Raw genomic sequence first — 9,542 nt, forward strand, 5'->3', positions numbered from 1 at the left:
TAAATGCACCAATCAGCACTCTGTAAAAACGCAACAATCAGCACTCTGTGTCTAGCCGAAGGATTGTAAATGCACCAATCAGCACTCTGTAAAAATGTACCAATCAGCACTCTGTGTCTTGCTAAAGGATTGTAAACGCACCAAACAGCTCTCTGTAAAATGGACCAATCAGCAGGATGTGGGTGGGGACAAATAAAGGAATAAAAGCTGGACACTCCAGCCAGCAGCAGCAACCCGATCGGGTCCCCTTCCATGCTGTGGAAGCTTTGTTCTTTTGCTCTTCACAATAAATCTTGCTGATGCTCACTCTTTAGGTCTGCACTACTTTTATGAGCTGTAACACTCACCATGAGGGTCTGCACCTCCATTCCTGAAGTCAGCAAGACCACAAACCCACTGTGAGGAACAAACAACTCCAGACACGCCACCTTTAATAGCTATAACACTCACTGTGAAGGTCTGCGGCTTCACTCTTGAAGTCAGTGAGACCACAAACACACCAGGAGGAAGAAACTCTGGACACATCTGAAGGAACGAACTCTGGACACACCATCTTTAAGAACCGTAACACTCACCGTGAGGGTCTGCGGATTCATTCTTGAAGTCAGTGAGACTAAGAACCCACTGGAAGGAATCAATTCCAGACACAGTGGCACGTGCCTGTAATCTGAGCTATCTAGGAGGCTGAGGCAGGAGAATCTCTGGAACCCAGAAGGTAGAGGCTGCAGTGAGCCGAGATTGTGCCACTGCACTCCAGCTTAGAAGACAGAGCAAGACTCCATCTCAAAAAAAAAAGAAAAAAAAAAGGAATAAGCATACATAGAAGGAAATGTATAGATATGTCAGGTTTTAGAATTATTAGATGCAAAGTATTAAGTACACTGAATAGAAAGATAGCTATAGATAGATAGATGATAGCTAGATAGGTAAAGAGAAACAATCTGCACAGATACAGGCAAAGATTAGGAAACTAAAAGTTAACTATAAAATTACCTCCAGATGTACCAAAATAGATGTGGAAGGTGCAATGATTCAAATTTAAAATTCAAAGGATGGTTTAAACACTTTTGAGAAAGCTGAGGAAGGAATTATCATTGGAAAGATAGAATGGAAGAAATTATCCAAAATGTATTACACAGAAAAATGATTGCAAAAATGTAAGGGGTTAAGGGACATAGAAAAAGAAGTGAAAGGTTCTAAAATGTATCTAATTGATGTCTCAGAAAAAGGGAAGAGAAAGAATCTGGGGAAGGTTAATATTTGAAAAGACCAAGATTGAAAGACTTTTAAAACTCATGAAACAGCCAGAGGTCCATAAAATCCTAAGCAGAGCAAATAAAAAATAAATCTTCAACTGGCCACATCAGAGAGAAGCAGAAGAATACCAATAAAAGAGAGGCTCCCAAAAGCAGTCAGCAGTGAGGGGAAAAATATGGGTTATCAGAGAAGTTAAGTGGCAGTCGACTGGACTGCAATATTGAGAATCAGGAAGCAGTGGAATGCCCTTATTGTAATTTAAACTAAAATAATTGTCATAATAAGAAAAATTCCTTCAATAATGAAGAGAAAATAAGAACATTTTGGATTCTTTTTAAAGAGGTTACATCACCAAATCAAAGAATATACTTCAGGAGCAAAAATGGTTTTATATGCAAAAATCTGAGATTTTTCATATAAAAAACACAAAAAAGAGAGAATGAACAAAAATGAATGATAAATATGATGAAAATAAAAATGAGGGTTGGCCCTGTGTAGCAATACTAATAGCATCTTATAGGTTTTAAAATAAGATAAAATTAAAATTCACTACAGCATGACAAGGTCAAGAAAAGGCTAGATGGATGTAAGATGCTTTAAGATGTGTATATTTCCTGAGAAAAGGGTAACGATAGTGACTAATGCAAGACTTTGATACATTTAGTAGAATATTCTGTTATTTCTAGGGTAAGACTTAAAGAAAGGAAACAGAGTATATCTTAAAATCTGGTGAAGAGGAGAGAATGGAATGATAAACATGAATATATAGATAGGAAAAATGGGGGGATTGAAGGACTAAGAATTTGCCAGATGAGTAGAAAGAGACCACGAATGTGTGCTGGTGGGGAAGCCAAGGAGGAATTTTTTTCAATGAAAACATGGCCAGCAAGGTCAAACACTAGAAGGACCAGCAAGTTAAGAAATTAAGAGGCCACTGAACTTAGTAACAAGAAAGATACCAAAGAGCCCCTAGCGTTGAATGAGTAGTTTTGCAGGACAAGAGGTTAAAGAGAGCTAAGCAGTGAATGAGAAGAACAAAAAACCAAAAACACCCCAGACTGTATACGTCGTCATCATTTGTACCATTAGTACAATATACTTTATTCCCAATTCCATTGCCCTTTATTTTGGCCAAAAAAAGCACAGTATAGTAATTGCTTATGCCTTCAGTACTAGGCTTTTGAAAATTCTATTACCTGAATTTTGCATATTTATGACAGAGGAATGGAACTGAATTATAACTTTATATTACTATTAAACAATTTGCTTAGAACAACATACACCAACAAATCAATTCCTGTTTCTGTTTGGATAGGATGCTCAAAAGTTTTCTTTCTATCTGAGTTTAATTATTGTTAATCCCTATTAAGGGTAACTATTTTAGTCACCCTTATGAATATTACCATTCTCCAACATAAATAAGACTTTCAAAAAACTTAACTATGAAAGACAGGAAATGTAGGCACAGTATGTCATAAGAGGTGTTGCTTCAAGTGAGAATTGACTCACAATGGTATGTTTCAGTCAATAGAAAGGGTGGAAACACGTGGTTAATAGGTATAGAAGAGGCAAATATGGCTCAGAGGAAATGGAATCCAGAACGCAGGTAATCGAACTAAATTTAGGAAGGTAGAAGGAAAGCTGTTAGCTAAATTAGCTAACTACATGCAGGATGCATGATACATGTTTTAGATTATTTAATCTTCATATCAACTCTATGCAACTGTTATTTGTATTATCTCCATTTAAAAAATTATTGAAGGAAATAAGTAACAAAAAGTGAATGTAGATATTTTTAACTGGGGGAACAGGACATTGGGTGCATTTATTTATCATGACTTTTTCAAAAAATTGGATGGAAGGACGTCTTATTCTTAATTCTGTTAGTGAGAGGTGGAGAAAGAAGCAGATCTTAAAAGAGGAATGTAACTGTGTGGAAAATGAGAAACATAATTGTTATCTCATTTAAATGAATTATTGCATAGAGATGAGGAGTCAGTTAATGTAGACAAGACTTTCTAGAACCCAAGTGTGGCAATAGACAAGTCGAAGAGGTGATTGATCCAAAGAGAGGGGCAGGATACAGTAAAATTTAGTCTACTTGGCTAGATAGTGATTAAAATAATAGGCCATGATGTCTAAACTAGACAAAGAAGAAACTTAAAAATGAAGGTGGAACTGATAATTTTGAAGAAAATGGAGTCATTATGAATTGCAGAAAATGTAGGTAGCTGGAAGGACAGCAAGTTTCACCCAAGAACTGACACTGAAATTATTCACAAAAGCTTCTTTAATCTCCCTACCTAGAATTTCAGTCTTTTCTGTTTTTACATAGCACATCCACCTTTCTCACGACATTGACATAGTATGCCCTTTGCCAAAATAATTTGTATATGCATATGATTTCCTTTGATGGATTATTAGAAGTTGAGACTAGAGTACATATATTTAAAAGGTATAATTAATAGATGTTTTATATTCTGGTGGCTGTACTATATCTAGAATATTTTTGGTTATACAGGTTGTATAGAATATTGGTGGCTCCCATCTATTTCAGTTATACAAATCCATCTCACCACCAGAAATATCTACAGGTCAAAACCTTCTGATTACTGCTCAGGTCTTTTGCCTATTATAATAACCAAACTCACTTTGCCTCTGGAATTCAAAGGGTTTTATTTGGTGGTCTCTGTTCCTTCATGTACCATCTTCCTATTGACTGTGGAAAAAGAAATACCTATCTATTGCCATTGCAGGGTTAAAGGAGCTGAAAACCTAACTCAAAATTTGACCTGAGGACTACTAAATAATTTACTTGCGGCATCTTTTTTTTCATATTGTTTCCTTTGGAGTCAGTCTGGCACGAATGTGTGTAATTGGTAGACTCTAAGCCACGTGTCTATAGTCAAACTGCAAGGAAGGACGGGAAGTGAGTTTCTTGCTTCTGCTTTGGGGAGAATGTACAAATAACCTGGTAATTTCTGGAGCTGATATCAGCTGCGGCTACAACAGTAAAAGAAATAGTGAAACTCCTACACCCCTGTCAATAAATAGTAGTGGAAATAAGTATAAATATTGATTAATGTCAATTAATACACTAATTGTTTCAAGCTAATTGCTTTAAGATTTTATAATAGTAATAATTGATAATTGGGCCTCCTGATACGGGAATTTCTGAGAAGGCTTTCAGCAATCTCTGCTAAATTAGCATGAGTCACAACAGATGGTAAAGCAACAGTACGCATTCCTTAAAAAGCACTGGATGATTTATGGCAGTCCTAAATTTATTATTAGGTTGGTGCAAAAGTAATGGCATTTTTGCCACTACTTTTAATGGCAAAAAACTAATACTATTTGCCAGTTCTGTAGCTGCTTCTTATCCTAAATAGGTTAATTTTAAATGAATCTTATTAGTAATATACAACCCATTCTGGGTAATTCTCATGTAAGTAGTAAATATGCAGTATATTAAAAAGTCTAAAATGTATAAACACTATATTAAAAATCAACACCCATAATTAAGAGAAAACAATGGATATGTTTAGACATTATGATACATTGGATAGAATTTTTAAAGTATCAAATATCATAAAACAGTGGTATTAATAAAGTACTACAGCCTGTAAAGTCTTCTAACGTTCTGCAGAAATCACTACATCCTGGAATGTCTCTTGAATCTGTGTGATAATCAGTGCAAAGCAAAACAAAAAGATTTTTATTTCTGGAACTAAAAAAAATTTTGTTGACTACTTCAGCAAAAGTGTGTTTGTGCTATGACTAGCGATGTACATGAAATGATGCTCAGGTGTTTTATCATTAAAAATTGAAAGTGCTAAACATATAAATACTTTATCAAAATGGTATTTCCATTCTGTTAAAGCTTAAGACTGAAATGCCAAAAAGTTTTAATCATCAACAAGAAAAATTTTTTAAACACCATGAATCAATGTAATTAAAACAATAACTTTTGTAAAAATAATTGGTCAAAAAACAAAGATTAAAAACATTTTAAAGAGCCATTAACTGTAAAAAAGATTTTTTATTTACTTAAAATTATCTAAAATATTTAGAAGTTATGATACATTGAACAGAATTTTTAAAGTACCAAATTGGTGGACTATAGCACCCTAGTGTTTATCTTGTTGCAAGAAGTGATGTACCTACTGAAATGAGAAAACAGCATTTTTAAAAATACTGTGATTAAGACGGTGAAACTTCAATTACTATCAACTTATATTTAACTGTTTCCTCTAAATAAATTTTAATAATGTATTAAAAACTTAAATTCTACTTCAATAGTGCTAAAATAAACACTAGTTAGATTGTGTATCAAATTTATTATCAATGCCTGAGGGAAAAAGGACTACAAGGAAAACATAAAAGTTTAAAAATCCTATTTGTTTTTTGATTCTATGTAAATAGTACTCGTGTAAGTTTAATAAGAAAGTCTGTTTTTTCAGCCCAATTTTTAAGATAATATTTCTATATTTTACATTAGTAATAATCTAAATGTTTGGATGCTGCCTTAAGAAAGTAAATATATTAAATTACTTTTAATTTTTTCTTGGTGAATTTTACATTTATTACTATTACATGAACACTGTAGAATTAAATCATATTATCAGATTCCATATGAACTTGAATAATGAAAATTGGAAGAATAAATAGTCCTCAAAGTTTTGGCTTTATTACTGAAGTTGCAAAAAACACTTTGGAAAACTTCAAGCCATTTGCTTTTATGAAAGTTGAGAAATGAGTGTAAGCATTTTGAAAATGAAAACTCTTAAACATTTAGCTTTAATGTGCAATATTATCATTAGGGTGTCAATCTCTTCCTCATTTTTCAAGAAAAAAAATGACTCATGTAAAACTAAATAACAGACACTTTGAGAGAGTAGTAGTGGCCAACAGGAAAATAAACTAGGCTATATAGTGTGACACTAAAACAAAAATAGAGGTTTAATTCTCAGAAAGGAAATAGATCACCAAAAATACCATATAAAATTTTCTTTGCTTTTGGAGAGCAAAAATGAAAAATATCGTGAACTGATCATTTCGTTCAACTTTTGAATACCAAAACTCAGCCAAATATTTGCAAAGCTTTTTAAAGAATAAAAGTAAACATAAATTAAATATAACATGCCAACTAAAGTGCTACTTCAAAAATTATTTATGAAACAGTTAATCAGAAAGTTATAGAATATATAAACATTTCTGAAGTATAAGGAATTATAATTTTTTAAATAGAATTATTATTGTTTTAACAGAAGCTAAGAAAAGATTTAGTATCTCAAACAATATTGTTGCTATGAAAATTCCTCTTCTTAACTATGGTGCAATTCACGTCACCATATGAAATGAACACCACTATATGTTCATTTCACAAGGAAGCTGTCAAAAAAGTTAGATATGGTTTCCTACGTCAGGTCATTACTCTTCAGGAGTAACATATCTATTAATAACCATGTTATACCAAAAATTATGTCAAAAAGGTTTAACAATTCAAAAAATTATTTCACATAGTATTTGTGGTATAACCTAGATTATGGAGTAAGCATTTTTATAATGTATATGTATTGATTGATTTTTTTAAAGAACAAAAGGTGATACTTCATGAAATTTTAATTTGTATATTAATTTATTACTATACTATTGGGAAATGTTACTCAAACATAACTAAACTGTATAAAAGAATACTAGTAAACATGGCAGTGACAAATGTCTACCATAACCATTTTCCACATATGGGTGCAGTGGCTCATGCCTGTAATCCCAGCACTGTGGAAAGTCAAGGCAGGAGGATCATTTGAGCCCAGGGGTTTGAGACCAGCCTGGGCAATATAGTGAGACCCCCATCTCTTAAAAAAAAAAAAAGGCAACAATCCCTGCTCTCTTGGAACTCACATTGCAGTAGGGATGGAGGGAGACAGATGATAAACAAAATAAATCTATTGTACTGCAGAAACTTGTCACAGAAGCAACACTAAAGAGCTTAGAAGAAACAAATGACTGACACCTATCATTTAAAAAACAAAACAAAACAGATTATGAAGGCATCTCAGGACCTGGAGTGAGAGCAGTCAGGTGTTAAACTGGAATCCCCCTAAAAGCCTGATTTTTCCAGGTCCTATTTCTGCCCCACAGGCTGGGGGAAGAATGGTGTGCTTTCATTTTTCCCTACTGTTAAGTGTTTGGACACACAAACTTAGAGTTCTAAAAAGGAATTGCATTTCCCTCTCTGCCAAAAACAACAACAATAACAACAACAAACCATTATCAATTAAATCATCAAAAATTGTTAAGAAATTACTTGCCTGCATTTAACATGCTTCCTCTATGTATCCCCAAATAAAATACCTGTAAAGGCAAATCACATAAGGCCAAGTACACATAAAAAAGCTCAGTTTACTTATCTCAGTTTCCCAGTAGTTATTAAGAATATTAACGACAAATGCAGTAAGAGTATAGAGCCTAAGTCTCTTCTTTGAGTTTGATGTATTTATCCAAGAGACCAAGCTTAGCAAGTTCTCATAGGAGCTCCTACCAGTACTTTTCACCCATTCCTGAAGCAGAGGCCACAGAACAGCAGCAATAATCCAGCACAAATGCAAGAGCACTGAGAGACTGGCTCCAGCGATCCTCCTATGTTCCTGCACTATCCCAATGGCCCTGTGCATCTCTAGAGGTCCCTGGGCTTCCGAGGCTAATAAAATATTATCATAGACCCTTTGGTTCAAAGAAGAAATCAACTCTACACACAATCTTCTCCCAGCAAGCAGAGTATAATCTCAGGAAGAGATAAGACACGCTACTCACACCCTTTGATGTCTTTTCAAATTAATGTTGCCATGACAAATCAATCCATTACAATACCAAAATGCCCTTCTTTATTTCATTGCCCATTTGTAGTGCCATCTCTTAAGTTAATTTTATCTGTTTTATATTCCTTGATATTGAAGTGACATTAATTTAATAATGTACTTTTTAACGTAGGTGTAACTGAAGTGCACATTGGAGAGTCCTGCTTCTTAAGATCTAGATATGATTAGTTTGCTGCCCTAGTTCACATCTTCTGGAAAATTTCAATGCCATTTCTGAAATGAATGCAAATTTTGAGGGCCATCAGATTTTGGTTTTTAATTTCATTAAGTATTTATGATTTGTTTTATACTTAGCTCATTTCCTTGGTTGCTACTACAATAAAACAACTTAATAGACTTTTGTTTGCCACATATTTTCCTAAAGATTTAGGGGAGAGCTCAGAGGAGGATGGTTAGATTTCAGAAACTAAAATAACATAAAACATTAGCCATCCCTGTTCTTGACATTTTTGCTCTCAAAACATGTAAGTTTTCTTTATTATCTTCTTGCTCATTTATTTTCTGTGACCTTTCATCTGCTCTTGCCATGCCTGTATTTCTGGTATTGTGTTATTTACCTGTCATTAATTGACATATAATGCATGCACATAAACACCTAAGAATTATTATACAGTGAAACTTAGTTTCCTATGCAAAATTCCCAACGTTATTCTCAAAAAGAGTCTAGAGTCAGTATTTTACTTATTCTTCTGGAAATGTTTACACATATAAAGTATATTTAAATAATATTTGATAATATTTAAATATTTAATAATATGAGATCATACTATAAACACTGTTTTACCTATTTTTCCACCAAGTAAGTAACTAAATATCTAATAATCTTTTCAAATCAACATATTTAGTGCCACTACACTCTTTTTTGAAAGTTGCAGAGTATGTCAATGTACAGGTTTACCATAATTTAGTAAAGCATATATCTGATGAAGTTTAGACTCTTCCCAATTTTCCACCTTTATCCAAAAAATGCTGTAATGATACCATTTTTGTTTACATTACAAATAAAATGTCCACAGTTTAAATCAATGGATCAAAAGATTTATGCATTTTAAATCTGATACACATAAACTTGCCAAATTTCATTTCAAAGAATTTACACAAATTTATAAACATAATAAACAGTGTATAAGTCTTTGTTTATCCAAGTATGTACTACAAAGCTTTGGAAATTTGCTACTCTAATGGGTGAAAATCGTTATCTTATGTTTGAATATGAATTTTTTTAACAAGGAACTATTTTTAAACATCTGTACTTACATTAGCACAATTCTCTCTGTATCTCCAACAAGTTGTTAGTCAGTGTTACTGGCTTACATTTTGTCCATCATATGTGCTGTGAATATTTTCCCAGTTTATCATTTGTCTTTTGATTCTTTCTATGGTACTTTTCTCTTGCAAAACAAT

The sequence above is a fragment of the Colobus angolensis genome, unplaced genomic scaffold (genome assembly GCF_000951035.1).
Source record: "Colobus angolensis palliatus isolate OR3802 unplaced genomic scaffold, Cang.pa_1.0 Scaffold5, whole genome shotgun sequence".
Classification (NCBI taxonomy): domain Eukaryota; kingdom Metazoa; phylum Chordata; class Mammalia; order Primates; family Cercopithecidae; genus Colobus; species Colobus angolensis.